The sequence below is a fragment of the Ambystoma mexicanum genome, chromosome 3q, assembly GCF_040938575.1.
Source record: "Ambystoma mexicanum isolate Mex_15411 chromosome 3q, UKY_AmexF1_1, whole genome shotgun sequence".
Taxonomy (NCBI): domain Eukaryota; kingdom Metazoa; phylum Chordata; class Amphibia; order Caudata; family Ambystomatidae; genus Ambystoma; species Ambystoma mexicanum.
This window is the reverse complement of record NC_090926.1, coordinates 1,286,134,220-1,286,152,196: the sequence shown is the minus strand read 5'-3', so window position 1 is coordinate 1,286,152,196 and position 17,977 is coordinate 1,286,134,220.

The following is a 17,977-nucleotide window of genomic DNA, read 5'->3' as shown; positions in this document are numbered from 1 at the left end:
TGTCACTGGTGTTAGAGACCCCCACCTCTGCTTCAGAGACAGCACTGAGAGCTGCACTGTCACTGGGGTTAGAGACCCCCTCACCTCGGCTATGGAGACAGCACTGGGAGCTGCCCTGTCACTGGGGTTAGAGACCCCCCACCTCTGCTTCAGAGACAGCACTGGGAGCTGCCCTGTCACTGGGGTCATAGAGCCCTCACCTTTGCTTCAGAGACAGCACTGGGAGCTGCGCTGTCACTGGGGTTAGAGACCCCCACCTCTGCTTCAGAGACAGCACTGGGAGCTGCCCTGTCACTGGGGTCAGAGAGCCCTAACCTCTGCTTCATAGACAGCAGTGGGAGTTGCCCTGTCACTGGGATCCGGGAGCCCTCACCTCTGCTGCAGAGACAGCACTGGGAGCTGTCCTGTCACTGGGGTCCGAGACCCTCACCTCTGCTGCAGGGACAGCACTGGGTGCTGCCCTGTCACTGGGGTCAGAGACCCCTCACCTCTGCTTCAAAGACAGCACTGGGAGCTGCCCTGTCACTGGGGTCGGAGACCCCCCTCACTTCTGCTGCAGAGACAACATTGGTAGCTGCCCTGTCACTGGGGTCCGAAAGCCATCACCTCTGCTGCAGAGACAGCACTGGAAGCTGCCCTGTCACTGGGGTCCGAGACCCCTCACCTCTGCTGCAGAGACAGCACTGGGAGCTGCCCTGTCACTGGGGTCAGAGAGCCCTCACCTCTGCTTCAGACACAGCACTGGGAGCTGCCCTGTCGCTGGGGTCAGAGAGCCCTCACGTCTGATTCAGAGACAGCAATGGGAGCTTCCCTTCATTGGGGTCATAGACCCCCCCACCTCTGCTTCAGAGACAGAACTGGGAGCAGCCCTGTCACTGGGGTCAGAGACCCCCCTCACCTCTACTTCAGAGACAGCACTGAGAGCTGCCCTGTCACTGGGGTCAGAGACCCCCCTCACCTCTGCTGCAGAGACAGCACTGGGAGCTTCCCTTCATTGGGGTCATAGACCCCCCACCTCTGCTTCAGAGACAGCACTGGGGGATGCCCTGTCACTGGGGACAGAGGGCCCTCGCCTCTGCTTCAGAGACAGCACTGGGAGCTGTCCTGTCACTGGGGTCCGATACCCCTCACCTCTGCTTCAGAGACAGCACTGGGAGCTGCCCTGTCGCTGGGGTCAGAGAACCCTCATCTCTGCTTTTTAGACAGCACTGGGAGCTGACTGTCACTGGGGTCAGAGAGCCCCCACCTCTGCTTCAGAGACAGCACTGGGAGCTGCCCTGTCACTGGGGTCAGAGACTTTCACCTCTGCTTCAGAGACAGCACTGGGAGCTGCCCTGTCACTGGGGTCAGAGAGCCCTCACCTCTGCTTCAGAGACAGCACTGGGAGCTTCCCTTCATTGGGGTCATAGACCCCCCACCTCTGCTTCAGAGACAGCACTGGGGGCTGCCCTGTCACTGGGGACAGATGTCCCTCGCCTCTGCTTCAGAGACAGCACTGGGAGTTGCCCTGTCACTGGGGTCAGATACCCCTCACCTCTGCTTCAGAGACAGCACTGGGAGCTGCCCTGTCGCAGGGGTCAGAGAACCCTCATCTCTGCTTTATAGACAGCACTGGGAGCTGACTGTCACTGGGGTCAGAGAGCCCCCACCTCTGCTTCAGAGACAGCACTGGGAGCTCCCCTGTTACTGGGGTCAGAGACTCTCACCTCTGCTTCAGAGACAGCACTGGGAGCTGCCCTGTCACTGGGGTCAGAGAGCCCTCACCTCTGCTGCAGGGACAGCGCTGGGAGCTGTCCTGTCACTGGGGTCCGAGACCCCTCACCTCTGCTGCAGAGACAGCACTGGGAGCTGCCCTGTCACTGAGGTCGGGAGCCCTCACCTCTGCTGCAGAGACAGCACTGGGAGCTGCCCTGTCACTGGAGTCCGAGAGCCCTCACCTCTGCTGCAGAGACAGCTCTGGAAGCTGCCCTGTCACTGGGGTCCGAGACCCCTCACCTCTGTTGCAGAGACAGCACTGGGAGGTGCCCTGTCACTGGGGTCAGAGAGCCCTCGCCTCTGCTTCAGACACAGCACTGGGAGATGCCCTGTCACTGGGGTCAGGGAGCCCTCACCTCTGATTCAGAGACAGCACTGGGAGCTTCCCTTTATTGGGGTCATATACCCCCCACCTCTGCTTCAGAGACAGCACTGGGAGCTGCCCTGTCACTGGGGTCAGAGACCCCCCTCACCTCTGCTGCAGAGACAGCACTGGGGGCTGCCCTGTCACTGGGGACAGAGGGCCCTCGCCTCTGCTTCAGAGACAGCACTGGGAGCTGCCCTGTCGCTGTGGTCAGAATACCCTCATCTCTGCTTTATAGACAGCACTGGGAGCTGCCCTGTCACTGGGGGTCAGAGAGCCCTCGCCTCTGCTTCAGAGACAGCACTGGGATTTGCCCTGTCACTAGGGTCAGAGAGACCTCACCTCTGCTGCAGAGACAGCACTGGGAGCTGCCCTGTCACTGGGGTCAGAGAGCCCTCACCTCTGCTACAGAGACAGCACTGGGAGCTGCCCTGTCAATGGGGTCGGTGAGCCCTCACCTCTGATTCAGAGACAGCACTGGGAGCTGCCCTGTCGCTGGGGTCACAGAACCCTCATCCCTGCTTTATAGACAGCACTGGGAGCTGACTGTCACTGGGGTCAGAGAGCCCCCACCTCTGCTTCAGAGACAGCACTGGGAGCCACCCTGTCACTGGGGTCAGAGACTCTCACATCTGCTTCAGAGACAGCACTGGGAGCTGCCCTGTCACTGGGGTCAGAGAGCCCTCACCTCTGCTGCAGGGACAGCGCTGGGAGCTGTCCTGTCACTGGGGTCCGAGACCCCTCACCTATGCTGCAGAGACAGCACTGGGAGCTGCCCTGTCACTGGGGTCAGAGAGCCCTCACCTCTGCTTCAGACACAGCACTGGGAGCTGCCCTGTCACTGGGGTCGAGAGCCCTCACCTCTGCTGCAGAGACAGCTCTGGAAGCTGCCCTGTCACTGGGTTCCGAGACCCCTCACCTCTGTTGCAGAGACAGCACTGGGAGGTGCCCTGTCACTGGGGTCAGAGAGCCCTCGCCACTGCTTCAGACACAGCACTGGGAGATGCCCTGTCGCTGGGGTCAGAGAGCCCTCACCTCTGATTCAGAGACAGCACTGGGAGCTTCCCTTCATTGGGGTCATAGACCCCTCACCTCTGCTTCAGAGACAGCACTGGGAGCTGCCCTGTCACTGGGGTTAGAGACCCACCTCACCTATGCTGCAGAGACAGCATTGAGAGCTGCCCTGTCACTGGGGTTAGAGACCCCCCTCGCCTCTGCTTCAGAGACAGCACTGGGAGCTGCCCTGTCACTGGGGTTAGAGACCCCCACCTCTGCTTCAGAGACAGCACTGGGAGCTGACCTGTCACTGGGGTCATCGAGCCCTCACCTCTGCTGCAGAGACAGCTCTGGGAGCTTCCCTGTCAACGGGGGTTACAGACGCCCCACCTCTGTTTCAGAGACAGCACTCGGAGCTGCCCTGTCATTGGGGTCTGAAAGCCCTCACCTCTGCTGCAGAGACAGCACTGGGAGCTTCTCTGTCACTGGGGTTAGAGACCCCCCACCTCTGCTTCCGAGAAGCACTGGGAGCTGCCCTGTCACTGGGGTTAGAGACCCCCCTCACCTCTGCTTCAGAGACAACACTGTGAGCTGCCCTGTCACTGGTGTTAGAGACCCCCCACCTCTGCTGTAGAGACAGCACTGGGAGATGCCCTGTCACTGGGGTTAGAGACCCCCCTCACCTCTGCTGTAGAGACAGCACTGGGAGCTGCCCTGTCACTGGTGTTAGAGACCCCCCACCTCTGCTTCAGAGACAGCACTGAGAGATGCACTGTCACTGGGGTTAGAGACCCCCCTCACCTCGGCTATGGAGACAGCACTGGGAGCTGCCCTATCACTGGGGTTAGAGACCCCCACCTCTGCTTCAGAGACAGCACTGGGAGCTGCCCTGTCACTGGGGTCATAGAGCCCTCACCTTTGCTTCAGAGACAGCACTGGGAGCTGCGCTGTCACTGGGGTTAGAGACCCCCAACCTCTGCTTCAGAGACAGCACTGGGAGCTGCCCTGTCACTGGAGTCAGAGAGCCCTAACCTCTGCTTCATAGACAGAACTGGGTGTTGTCCTGTCACTGGGGTCCGGGAGCCCTCACCTCTGCTGCAGAGACAGCACTGGGAGCTGTCCTGTCACTGGGGTCCGAGACCCCTCACCTCTGCTGCAGAGACAGCACTGGGTGCTGCCCTGTCACTGGGGTCAGAGACCCCTCACCTCTGCTTCAAAGACAGCACTGGGAGCTGCCCTGTCACTGGGGTCAGAGACCCCCCTCACTTCTGCTGCAGAGACAACATTGGTAGCTGCCCTGTCACTGGGGTCCGAAAGCCATCACCTCTGCTGCAGAGACAGCACTGGAAGCTGCCCTGTTACTGGGGTCCGAGACCCCTCACCTCTGCTGCAGAGACAGCACTGGAAGCTGCCCTGTCACTGGGGTCCGAGACCCCTCACCTCTGCTGCAGAGACAGCACTGGGAGCTGCCCTGTCACTGGGGTCAGAGAGCCCTCACCTCTGCTTCAGACACAGCACTGGGAGCTGCCCTGTCGCTGGGGTCAGAGAGCCCTCACCTCTGATTCAAAGACAGCAATGGGAGCTTCCCTTCATTGGGGTCATAGACCCCCCCCACCTCTGCTTCAGAGACAGAACTGGGAGCTGCCCTGTCACTGGGGTCAGAGGCCCCCCTCACCTCTACTTCAGAGACAGCACTGAGAGCTGCCCTGTCACTGGGGTCAGAGACCCCCCTCACCTCTGATGCAGAGACAGCACTGGGAGCTTCCCTTCATTGGGGTCATAGACCCCCCACCTCTGCTTCAGAGACAGCACTGGGGGCTGCCCTGTCACTAGGGACAGAGGGCCCTCGCCTCTGCTTCAGAGACAGCGCTGGGAGCTGTCCTGTCACTGGGGTCCGATACCCCTCACCTCTGCTTCAGAGACAGCACTGGGAGCTGCCCTGTCGCTGGGGTCAGAGAACCCTCATCTCTGCTTTATAGACAGCACTGGGAGCTGACTGTCACTGGGGTCAGAGAGCCCCCACCTCTGCTTCAGAGACAGCGCTGGGAGCTGCCCTGTCACTGGGGTCAGAGACTTTCACCTCTGCTTCAGAGACAGCACTGGGAGCTGCCCTGTCACTGGGGTCAGAGAGCCCTCACCTCTGCTTCAGAGACAGCACTGGGAGCTTCCCTTCATTGGGGTCATAGACCCCCCAACTCTGCTTCAGAGACAGCACTGGGGGCTACCCTGTCACTGGGGACAGATGGCCCTCGCCTCTGCTTCAGAGACAGCACTGGGAGTTGCCCTGTCACTGGGGTCAGATACCCCTCACCTCTGCTTCAGAGACAGCACTGGGAGCTGCCCTGTCGCAGGGGTCAGAGAACCCTCATCTCTGCTTTATAGACAGCACTGGGAGCTGACTGTCACTGGGGTCAGAGAGCCCCCACCTCTGCTTCAGAGACAGCGCTGGGAGCTGTCCTCTCACTGGGGTCCGAGACCCCTCACCTCTGCTGCAGAGACAGCACTGGGAGCTGCCCTGTCACTGGGGTCGGGAGCCCTCACCTCTGCTGCAGAGACAGCAGTTGGAGCTGCCCTGTCTCTGGAGTCCGAGAGCCCTCACCTCTGCTGCAGAGACAGCTCTGGAAGCTGCCCTGTCACTGGGGTCCGAGACCCCTCACCTCTGTTGCAGAGACAGCACTGGGAGGTGCCCTGTCACTGGGGTCAGAGAGCCCTCGCCTCTGCTTCAGACACAGCACTGGGAGATGCCCTGTCGCTGGGGTCAGGGAGCCCTCACCTCTGTTTCAGAGACAGCACTGGGAGCTTCCCTTTATTAGGGTCATATACCCCCCACCTCTGCTTCAGAGACAGCACTGGGAGCTGCCCTGTCACTGGGGGTCAGAGAGCCCTCGCCTCTGCTTCAGAGACAGCACTGGGATTTGCCCTGTCGCTAGGGTCAGAGAGACCTCACCTCTGCTGCAGAGACAGCGCTGGGAGCTGCCCTGTCACTGGGGTCAGATAACCCTCAACCCTGTTTCAGAGACAGCACTGGGAGCTGCCCTGTCACTGGGGTCAGAGTGCTCTCACCTCTACTTCAGAGACAGCACTGGGAGCTGCCCTGTCACTGGGGTCAGAGAGCCCTCACCTCTGCTTCATAGACAGCACTGGGAGCTTCCCTTCATTCGGGTCAGAGAACCCTCACCTCTGCTTCAGAGACAGCACTGGGGGCTACGCTGTCACTGGGATCAGAGAACCCTCATCTCTGCTTTATAGACAACACTGGGCGCTGCCCTGTCACTGGGCTCAGAGACCCCTCACCTCTGCTGCAGAGACAGCACTGAGAGCTGCCCTGTCATTGGGGTCAGAGACCCCCCTCACCTCTGCTGCAGAGACAGCACAGGGAGCTGCCCTGTCACTGGGGTCAGAGACCCCCCTCACCTCTTCTGCAGAGACAGCACAGGGAGTTGCCCTGTCACTGGGGTCAGAGAGCCCTCACCTCTGCTTCGGAGACAGCACTGGGAGCTGACCTGTCACTGGGGCCAGAGAGCCCCCATCTCTGCTTCAGAGACATCTCTGGGAGCTGCCCTGTCACTGGGGTCAGATAACCCTCAACCCTGTTTCAGAGACAGCACTGGGAGCTGCCCTGTCACTGGGGTCAGAGTGCTCTCACCTCTACTTCAGAGACAGCACTGGGAGCTGCCCTGTCACTGGGGTCAGAGAGCCCTCACCTCTGCTTCAGACACAGCACTGGGAGCTGCCCTGTCGCTGGGGTCAGAGAGCCCTCACCTCTGATTCAAAGACAGCAATGGGAGCTTCCCTTCATTGGGGTCATAGACCCCCCCCCCACCTCTGCTTCAGAGACAGAACTGGGAGCTGCCCTGTCACTGGGGTCAGAGGCCCCCCTCACCTCTGCTTCAGAGACAGCACTGGGAGCTGCACTGTCACTGGGACCATAGAGCTCTCACTTCCGCTTCAGAGACAGCGCTGGGAGCGGCCCTGTCACTGGGGTCAGAGAGCCCCCTCGCCTCTGCTCCAGAGACAGCACTGGGAGCTGCCCTGTCACTGGGGTCAGAGAGCCATCACCCGTGCTTCAGAGACAGCACTGGGAGCTGCCCTGTCACTGGGGTCAGAGATCCTCACCACTGCTTCAGAGACAGCACTGGGAGCTTCCCTTTATTTGGGTCATAGACCCCCCACCTCTGCTTCGGAGACAGCACTGGGAGCTTCCCTGTCACTGGTGTCAGAGACCCCCCTCACCTCTGCTGCAGGGACAGCACTGGGAGCTGCCCTGTCGCTGTGGTCAGAAAACCATCATCTCTGCTTTATAGACAGCACTGGGAGCTTCCCTTTATTTGGGTCATAGACCCCCCACCTCTGCTTCGGAGACAGCAATGGGAGCTTCCCTTCATTGGGGTCATAGACCCCCCCCCCACCTCTGCTTCAGAGACAGAACTGGGAGCTGCCCTGTCACTTGGGTCCGATAGCCCTCGCCTCTGCTTCAGAGACAGCACTGGGAGTTGTCCTGTCACTGGGGTCAGATAACTCTCACCTCTGCAATAGGGACAGCACTGGGAGCTGCCCTGTCACTGGGGTCCGAGAGCCCTCACCTCGCTGCAGAGACAGCACTGGAAGCTGCCCTGTCACTGGGGTCCGAGACCTCTCACCTCTGCTGCAGAGACAGCACTGGGAGGAGCCCTGTCGCTGGGGTCAGAGAGCCCTCACCTCTGATTCAGAGACAGCACTGGGAGCTTCCCTTCATTGGGGTCATAGACCCCCCCACCTCTGCTGCAGAGACAGCCCTGAGAGCTGCCCTGTCACTGGGGTCAGAGACCCCCCTCACCTCTGCTGCAGACACAGCACTGGGAGCTGCCCTTTCACTGGGGTCAGAGAGCCCTCGCCTTTGCCTCAGACACAGCACTTGGAGCTTCCCTTCATTGGGGTCATAGACCCCCCACCTCTGCTTCAGAGACAGCACTGGCAGCTGTCCTGTCACTTGTGTCAGAGACCCCCCTCACCTTTGCTGCAGAGACAGCACTGGGCGCTGCCCCATCACTGGGGTCAGAGAGGCCTCGCCTCTGCATCAGACACAGCACTGGGAGCTGCCCTGTCGCTGGGGTCAGAGAGCCCTAACCTAGGCTTCAGAGACAGCACTGAGAGCTTCCCTTCATTGGGGTCATAGACCCCCCACTTCTGCTTCAGAGACAGCACTGGGAGCTGCCATATCACTGGTGTCAGATACCCCCAACACCTCTGCTGCAGAGACAGCACTGGGAGCTGCCCTGTCACTGGGGTCGGTGAGCCCTCACCTCTGCTTCAGAGACAGCACTGGGAGCTGCCCTGTCGCTGTGGTCAGAAAACCCTCATCTCTGCTTTATAGACAGCACTGGGAGCTGCCCTGTCACTGGGGTCAGAGAGCCCTCGCCTCTGCTTCAGAGACAGCACTGGGAGTAGTGCTGTCACTGGGATCAGAGACCCCTCACCTCTGCTAAAGAGACAGCACTGGGAGCTGCCCTGTCACTGGGGTCGATGAGCCCTCACCTCTGCTCCAGTGACAGCACTGGAAGCTGCCCTGTTACTGGGGTCAGAGAGCCCCCACCTCTGCTTCAGAGACAGCACTGAGGCTGCCCTGTCACTGGGGGTCAGAGACCCTAACCTCTGCTTCAGAGACAGCACTGGGAGCTGCCCTGTCACTGGGGCCAGAGAGCCCCCACCTCTGCTTCAGAGCAGCACTGGGAGCTGCCCTGTCACTGGGGTCAGAGAGCCCTCACCTCTGCTTCAGAGATAGCACTGGGAGCTTCCCTTCATTCGGGTCAGAGAGCTCTCACCTCTGCTTCAGAGACAGCACTGGGAGCTGCACTGTCACTGGGACCATAGAGCTCTCACTTCCGCTTCAGAGACAGCGCTGGGTGCTGCCCTGTCACTGGGGTCAGAGAGCCCCCTCGCCTCTGCTCCAGAGACAGCACTGGGAGCTGCCCTGTCACTGGGGTCAGAGAGCCATCACCCCTGCTTCAGAGACAGCACTGGGAGCTGCCCTGTCACTGGGGTCAGAGACCCTCACCTCTGCTTCAGAGACAGCACTGGGAGCTTCCCTTTATTTGGGTCATAGACCCCCCACCTCTGCTTCAGAGACAGCACTGGGAGCTTCCCTGTCACTGGTGTCAGAGACCCCCCTCACCTCTGCTGCAGGGACAGCACTGGGAGCTGCCCTGTCGCTGTGGTCAGAAAACCATCATCTCTGCTTTATAGACAACACTGGGAGCTGCCCTGTCACTTGGGTCCGATAGCCCTCGCCTCTGCTTCAGAGACAGCACTGGGAGTTGCCCTGTCACTGGGGTCAGAGACCCCTCACCTCTGCTACGGAGACAGCACTGGGAGCTGCCCTGTCACTGGGGTCAGATAACTCTCACCTCTGCAATAGGGACAGCACTGGGAGCTGCCCTGTCACTGGGGTCCGAGAGCCCTCACCTCGCTGCAGAGACAGCACTGGAAGCTGCCCTGTCACTGGGGTCCGAGACCTCTCACCTCTGCTGCAGAGACAGCACTGGGAGGAGCCCTGTCGCTGGGGTCAGAGAGCCCTCACCTCTGATTCAGAGACAGCACTGGGAGCTTCCCTTCATTGGGGTCATAGACCCCCCCACCTCTGCTGCAGAGACAGCCCTGAGAGCTGCCCTGTCACTGGGGTCAGAGACCCCCCTCACCTCTGCTGCAGACACAGCACTGGGAGCTGCCCTTTCACTGGGGTCAGAGAGCCCTCGCCTTTGCCTCAGAGACAGCACTTGGAGCTTCCCTTCATTGGGGTCATAGACCCCCCACCTCTGCTTCAGAGACAGCACTGGCAGCTGTCCTGTCACTTGTGTCAGAGACCCCCCCTCACCTTTGCTGCAGAGACAGCACTGGGCGCTGCCCCATCACTGGGGTCAGAGAGGCCTCGCCTCTGCATCAGACACAGCACTGGGAGCTGCCCTGTCGCTGGGGTCAGAGAGCCCTAACCTAGGCTTCAGAGACAGCACTGAGAGCTTCCCTTCATTGGGGTCATAGACCCCCCACTTCTGCTTCAGAGACAGCACTGGGAGCTGCCATATCACTGGTGTCAGATACCCCCAACACCTCTGCTGCAGAGAGAGCACTGGGAGCTGCCCTGTCACTGGGGTCGGTGAGCCCTCACCTCTGCTTCAGAGACAGCACTGGGAGCTGCCCTGTCGCTGTGGTCAGAAAACCCTCATCTCTGCTTTATAGACAGCACTGGGAGCTGCCCTGTCACTGGGGTCAGAGAGCCCTCGCCTCTGCTTCAGAGACAGCACTGGGAGTAGTGCTGTCACTGGGATCAGAGACCCCTCACCTCTGCTACAGAGACAGCACTGGGAGCTGCCCTGTCACTGGGGTCGATGAGCCCTCACCTCTGCTTCAGCGACAGCACTGGGAGCTGCCCTGTCACTGGGGTCAGAGAGCCCCCACCTCTGCTTCAGAGACAGCACTGAGGCTGCCCTGTCACTGGGGGTCAGAGACCCTCACCTCTGCTTCAGAGACAGCACTGGGAGCTGCCCTGTCACTGGGGCCAGAGAGCCCCCACCTCTGCTTCAGAGCAGCACTGGGAGCTGCCCTGTCACTGGGGTCAGAGAGCCCTCACCTCTGCTTCAGAGATAGCACTGGGAGCTTCCCTTCATTCGGGTCAGAGACCCCTCAGCTCTGCTTCAGAGACAGCAGTGGGGACTACCCTGTCACTGGGGTCAGAGAACCCTCATCTCTGCTTTATAGACAACACTGGGAGCTGCCCTGTCACTGGGCTCAGAGAGCCCTCACCTCTGTTGCAGAGACAGCACTGAGATCTGCCCTGTCACTGGGGTCAGAGACCCCCCTCACCTCTGCTGCAGAGACAGCACTGAGAGCTGCCCTGTCACTGGGGTTAGCGACCCCCCTCACCTCTCCTGTAGAGACAGCACTGGGAGCTGCCCTGTCACTGGGGTTAGGGACCACCCACCTCTGCTTCAGAGACAGCACTGGGAGCTGCCCTGTCACTGGGGTCATAGAGCCCTCACCTTTGCTTCAGAGACAGCACTGGGAGCTGCGCTGTCACTGGGGTTAGATAACCCCCACCTCTGCTTCAGAGACAGCACTGGGAGCTGCCCTGTCACTGGGGTCAGAGAGCCCTAACCTCTGCTTCATAGACAGCACTGGGAGTTGCCCTGTCACTGGGGTCCGAGAGCCCTCACCTCTGCAGAGACAGCACTGGGAGCTGTCCTGTCACTGGGATCCGAGACCCCTCACCTCTGCTGCAGAGACAGCACTGGGAGCTGCCCTGTCACTGGGGTCAGAGACCCCTCACCTCTGCTTCAAAGACAGCACTGGGATCTGCCCTGTCACTGGGGTCAGAGACCCCTCTCACTTCTGCTGCAGAGACAACATTGGTAGCTGCCCTGTCACTGGGGTCCGAAAGCCATCACCTCTGCTGCAGAGACAGCACTGGGAGCTGCTCTGTCACTGGGGTCAGAGAGCCCTCACCTCTGCTTCAGACACAGCACTGGGAGCTGCCCTGTCACTGGGGTCAGAGACCCCCTCACTTCTGCTTCAGAGACAACATTGGTAGCTGCCCTGTCACTGGGGTCCGAAAGCCATCACCTCTGCTGCAGAGACAGCACTGGGAGCTGCCCTCTCACTGGGGTTAGAGAGCCCTCACCTCTGCTTCAGAGACAGCACTGGGAGCTTCCCTTCATTGGGGTCATAGACCCCCCACCTCTGCTTCAGAGACAGCACGGGGGCTGCCCTGTCACTGAGGACTGAGGGCCCTCGCCTCCGCTTCAGAGACAGCACTGGGAGTTGCCCTGTCACTGGGGTGAGATACCCCTCACCTCTGCTTCAGAGACAGCAATCGGAGCTGCCCTGTCGCTGGGGTCAGAGAACCCTCATCTCTGCTTAATAGACAGCACTGGGAGCTGACTGTCACTGGGGTCAGAGAGCCCCCACCTCTGCTTCAGAGACAGCACTGGGAGCTGCCTGTCACTGGGGTCAGAGACTCTCACCTCTGCTACAGAGACAGCACTGGGAGCTGCCCTGTCACTGGGGTCAGAGAGCCCTCACCTCTGCTGCAGGGACAGCGCTGGGAGCGGTCCTGTCACTGGGGTCCGAGACCCCTCACCTCTGCTGCAGAGACAGCACTGGGAGCTGCCCTGTCACTGGGGTCAGAGAGCCCTCGCCTCTCCTTCAGACACAGCACTGGGAGATGCCCTGTCGCTGGGGTCAGCGAGCCCTCACCTCTGATTCAGAGACAGCGCTGGGAGCTTCCCTTTATTGGGGTCATATACCCCCCACCACTGCTTCAGAGACAGCACTGGGAGCTGCCCTGTCACTGGGGTCAGAGACCCCCCTCACCTCTGCTGCAGAGACAGCACTGGGGACTGCCCTGTCACTGGGGACAGAGGGCCCTCGCCTCTGCTTCAGAGACAGCACTGGGAGTTGCCCTGTCACTGGGGTCAGATACCCCTCACCTATGCTACAGAGCCAGCACTGGGAGCTGCCCTGTCACTGGGGTCAGTGAGCCCTCACCTCTGCTTCAGAGAGAGCACTGGGAGCTGCCCTGTCGCTGTGGTCAGAGAACCCTCATCTCTGCTTTATAGACAGCACTGGGAGCTGCCCTGTCAATGGGGTCGGTGAGCCCCCACCTCTGCTTCAGAGACAGCACGGGGAGCTGCCCTGTCACTGGGGTCAGAGACCCTCACCTCTGCTGCAGAGACAGCACTGGGAGCTGCCCTGACACTGGGGACAGAGAGCCCTCACCTCTGCTGCAGGGACAGCGCTGGGAGCTGTCCTGTCACTGGGGTCCGAGACCCCTCACCTCTGCTGCAGAGACAGCACTGGGAGCTGCCCTGTCACTGGAGTCCGAGAGCCCTCACCTCTGCTGCAGAGACAGCTCTGGAAGCTGCCCTGTCACTGGGGTCCGAGACCCCTAACCTCTGTTGCAGAGACAGCACTGGGAGGTGCCCTGTCACTGGGGTCAGAGAGCCCTCACCTCTGATTCAGAGACAGCACTGGGAGATTCCCTTCATTGGGGTCATAGACCCCCCACCTCTGCTTCAGAGACAGCACTGGGAGCTGCCCTGTCACTGGGGTCCGAGACCCCTAACCTCTGTTGCAGAGACAGCACTGGGAGGTGCCCTGTCACTGGGGTCAGAGAGCCCTCACCTCTGATTCAGAGACAGCACTGGGATTTGCCCTGTCACTGGGGTCAGAGACCCCTCACCTCTGCTACAGAGACAGCACTGGGAGCTGCCCTGTCAATGGGGTCGGTGAGCCCCCACCTCTGCTTCAGAGACAGCACTGGGAGCTGCCCTGTCACTGGGGTCAGAGACCCTCACCTCTGCTGCAGAGACAGCACTGGGAGCTGCCCTGACACTGGGGCCAGAGAGCCCACACCTCTGCTTAAGAGACAGCACTGGGAACTGCCCTGTCACTGGGGTCAGAGAGCCCTCACCTCTGCTGCAGGGATAGTGCTGGGAGCTGTCCTGTCACTGGGGTCCGAGACCCCTCACCTCTGCTGCAGAGACAGCACTGGGAGCTGCCTTGTCACTGGGGTCAGAGAGCCCTCACCTCTGCTTCAGAGACAGCACTGGGAGCTGCCCTGTCACTGGAGTCCGAGAGCCCTCACCTCTGCTGCAGAGACAGCTCTGGAAGCTGCCCTGTCACTGGCGTCAGAGAGCCCTCGCCTCTGCTTCAGACACAGCACTGGGAGATTCCCTTCATTGGGGTCATAGACCCCCCACCTCTGCTTCAGAGACATCACTGGGAGCTGCCCTGTCACTGGGGTTAGAGACCCCCCCCACCTCTGCTGCAGAGACAGCACTGAGAGCTGCCCTGTCACTGGGGTTAGAGACCCCCGTCACCTCTGCTGCAGAGGCAGCACTGGGAGCTGCCCTCCCTCACCTCTGCTGCTAGTGGCCCCCCTCACCTCTGCTGCAGAGGCAGCACTGGGAGCTGCCCTGTCACTGGAGTTAGAGGCGCCCGTCACCTCTGCTGCAGAGAGAGCACTGGGAGCTGCCCTGTCACTGGGGTTAGAGGCCCGCCTCACATCTGCTGCAGAGACAGCACTGGGAGCTGCCCTGTCACTGGGGTTAGAGACCCCCCTCACCTCTGCTTCAGAGACAGCACTGGGAGCTGCCCTGTCACTAGGGTTAGAGACCCCCCACCTCTGCTTCAGAGACAGCACTGGGAGCTGACCTGTCACTGGGGTCATCGAGCCCTCACCTCTGCTGCAGAGACAGCTCTGGGAGCTTCCCTGTCAACGGGGGTTACAGACCCCCCACCTCTGCTTCAGAGACAGCACTGGGAGCTGCCCTGTCACTGGGGTCTGAAAGCCCTCACCTCTGCTGCAGAGACAGCACTGGGAGCTTCTCTGTCACTGGGGTTAGAGACCCCCCACCTCTGCTTCAGAGACAGCACTGGGAGCTGCCCTGTCACTGGGGTTAGAGACCCCCCTCACCTCTGCTTCAGAGACAACACTGTGAGCTGCCCTGTCACTGGGGTTAGAAACCCCCCTCACCTCCGCTGTAGAGACTGCACTGAGAGATGCCCTGTCACTGGGGTTAGAGACCCCCCTCACCTCTGCTGTAGATACAGCACTGGGAGCTGCCCTGTCACTGGGGTTAGAGACCCCCCACCTCTGCTTCAGAGACAGCACTGGGAGCTGCCCTGTCACTGGGGTCATAGAGCCCTCACCTTTGCTTCAGAGACAGCACTGGGAGCTGCGCTGTCACTGGGGTTAGAGACCCCCCACCTCTGCTTCAGAGACAGCACTGGGAGCTGCCCTGTCACTGGGGTCAGAGAGCCCTAACCTCTGCTTCATAGACAGCACTGGGAGTTGCCCTGTCACTGGGGTCCGAGAGCCCTCACCTCTGCTGCAGAGACAGCACTGGGAGCTGTCCTGTCACTGGGGTCCGAGACCCCTCACCTCTGCTGCAGAAACAGCACTGGGTGCTGCCCTGTCACTGGGGTCAGAGACCCCTCACCTCTGCTTCAAAGACAGCATTGGGAGCTGCCCTGTCACTAGGGTCGGAGACCCCCCTCACTTCTGCTGCAGAGACAACATTGGTAGCTACCCTGTCACTGGGGTCCGAAAGCCATCACCTCTGCTGCAGAGACAGCACTGGAAGCTGCCCTGTCACTGGGGTCCGAGACCACTCACCTCTGCTGCAGAGACAGCACTGGGAGCTGCCCTGTCACTGGGGTCAGAGAGCCCTCACCTCTGCTTCAGAGACAGCACTGGGAGCTGCCCTGTCACTGGGGTCAGAGAGCCCTCACCTCTGATTCAGAGACAGCAATGGGAGCTTCCCTTCATTGGGGTCATAGACCCCCCCACCTCTGCTTCAGAGACAGAACTGGGAGCTGCCCTGTCACTGGGGTCAGAGACCCCCCTCACCTCTACTTCAGAGACAGCACTGAGAGCTGCCCTGTCACTGTGGTCAGAGACCCCCCTCACCTCTGCTGCAGAGACAGCACTGGGAGCTTCCCTTCATTGGGGTCCTAGACCCCCCACCTCTGCTTCAGAGACAGCACTGGGGGCTGCCCTGTCACTGGGGACAGAGGGCCCTCGCCTCTGCTTCAGAGACATCGCTGGGAGCTGTCCTGTCACTGGGGTCCGATACCCCTCACCTCTGCTTCAGAGACAGAACTGGGAGCTGCCCTGTCGCTGGGGTCAGAGAACCCTCATCTCTGCTTTATAGACAGCACTGGGAGCTGACTGTCACTGGGGTCAGAGAGCCCCCACCTCTGCTTCAGAGACAGCACTGGGAGCTGCCCTGTCACTGGGGTCAGAGACTTTCACCTCTGCTTCAGAGACAGCACTGGGAGCTGCCCTGTCACTGGGGTCAGAGAGCCCTCACCTCTGCTTCAGAGACAGCACTGGGAGCTTCCCTTCATTGGGGTCATAGACCCCCCACCTCTGCTTCAGAGACAGCACTGGGGGCTGCCCTGTCACTGGGGACAGATGGCCCTCGCCTCTGCTTCAGAGACAGCACTGGGAGTTGCCCTGTCACTGGGGTCAGATACCCCTCACCTCTGCTTCAGAGACAGCACTGGGAGCTGCCCTGTCGCAGGGGTCAGAGAACCCTCATCTCTGCTTTATAGACAGCACTGGGAGCTGACTGTCACTGGGGTCAGAGAGCCCCCACCTCTGCTTCAGAGACAGCACTGGGAGCTGCCCTGTTACTGGGGTCAGAGACTCTCACCTCTGCTTCAGAGACAGCACTGGGAGCTGCCCTGTCACTGGGGTCAGAGAGCCCTTACCTCTGCTGCAGGGACAGCGCTGGGAGCTGTCCTGTCACTGGGGTCCGAGACCCCTCACCTCTGCTGCAGAGACAGCACTGGGAGCTGCCCTGTAACTGGGGTCGGGAGCCCTCACCTCTGCTGCAGAGACAGCACTGGGAGCTGCCCTGTCACTGGAGTCCGAGAGCCCTCACCTCTGCTGCAGAGACAGCTCTGGAAGCTGCCCTGTCACTGGGGTCCGAGACCCCTCACCTCTGTTGCAGAGACAGCACTGGGAGGTGCCCTGTCACTGGGGTCAGAGAGCCCTCGCCTCTGCTTCAGACACAGCACTGGGAGATGCCCTGTCGCTGGGGTCAGGGAGCCCTCACCTCTGATTCAGAGACAGCACTGGGAGCTTCCCTTTATTGGGGTCATATACCCCGCACCTCTGCTTCAGAGACAGCACTGGGAGCTGCCCTGTCACTGGGGTCAGAGACCCCCCTCACCTCTGCTGCAGAGACAGCACTGGGGGCTGCCCTGTCACTGGGAACAGAGGGCCCTCGCCTCTGCTTCAGAGACAGCACTGGGAGTTGCCCTGTCACTGGGGTCAGATACCCCTCACCTCTCCTACAGAGCCAGCACTGGGAGCTGCCCTGTCACTGGGGTCAGTGAGCCCTCACCTCTGCTTCAGAGACAGCACTGGGAGCTGCCCTGTCGCTGTGGTCAGAATACCCTCATCTCTGCTTTATAGACAGCACTGGGAGCTGCCCTGTCAATGGGGGTCAGAGAACCCTCGCCTCTGCTTCAGAGACAGCACTGGGATTTGCCCTGTCACTGGGGTCAGAGAGACTTCACCTCTGCTTCAGAGACAGCACTGGGAGCTGCCCTGTCACTGGGGTCAGAGAGGCCTCACCTCTGCTACAGAGACAGCACTGGGAGCTGCCCTGTCAATGGGGTCGGTGAGCCCTCACCTCTGATTCAGAGACAGCACTGGGAGCTGCCCTGTCGCTGGGATCAGAGAACCCTCATCCCTGCTTTATAGACAGCACTGGGAGCTGACTGTCACTGGGGTCAGAGAGCCCCCACCTCTGCTTCAGAGACAGCACTGGGAGCCACCCTGTCACTGGAGTCAGAGACTCTCACATCTGCTTCAGAGACAGCACTGGGAGCTGCCCTGTCACTGGGGTCAGAGAGCCCTCACCTCTGCTGCAGGGACAGCGCTGGGAGCTGTCCTGTCACTGGGGTCCGAGACCCACACCTATGCTGCAGAGACAGCACTGGGAGCTGCCCTGTCACTGGGGTCAGAGAGCCCTCACCTCTGCTTCAGACACAGGACTGGGAGCTGCCCTGTCACTGGGGCCGAGAGCTTTCACCTCTGTTGCAGAGACAGCACTGGGAGGTGCCCTGTCACTGGGGTCAGAGAGCCCTCGCCACTGCTTCAGACACAGCACTGGGAGATGCCCTGTCGCTGGGGTCAGAGAGCCCTCACCTCTTATTCAGAGACAGAACTGGGAGCTTCCCTTCATTGGGGTCATAGACCCCCCACCTCTGCTTCAAAGACAGCACTGGGAGCTGCCCTGTCACTGGGGTCAGAGACCCCCCTCACCTCTGCTGCAGAGACAGCACTGAGATATGCCCTGTCACTGGGGTCAGAGA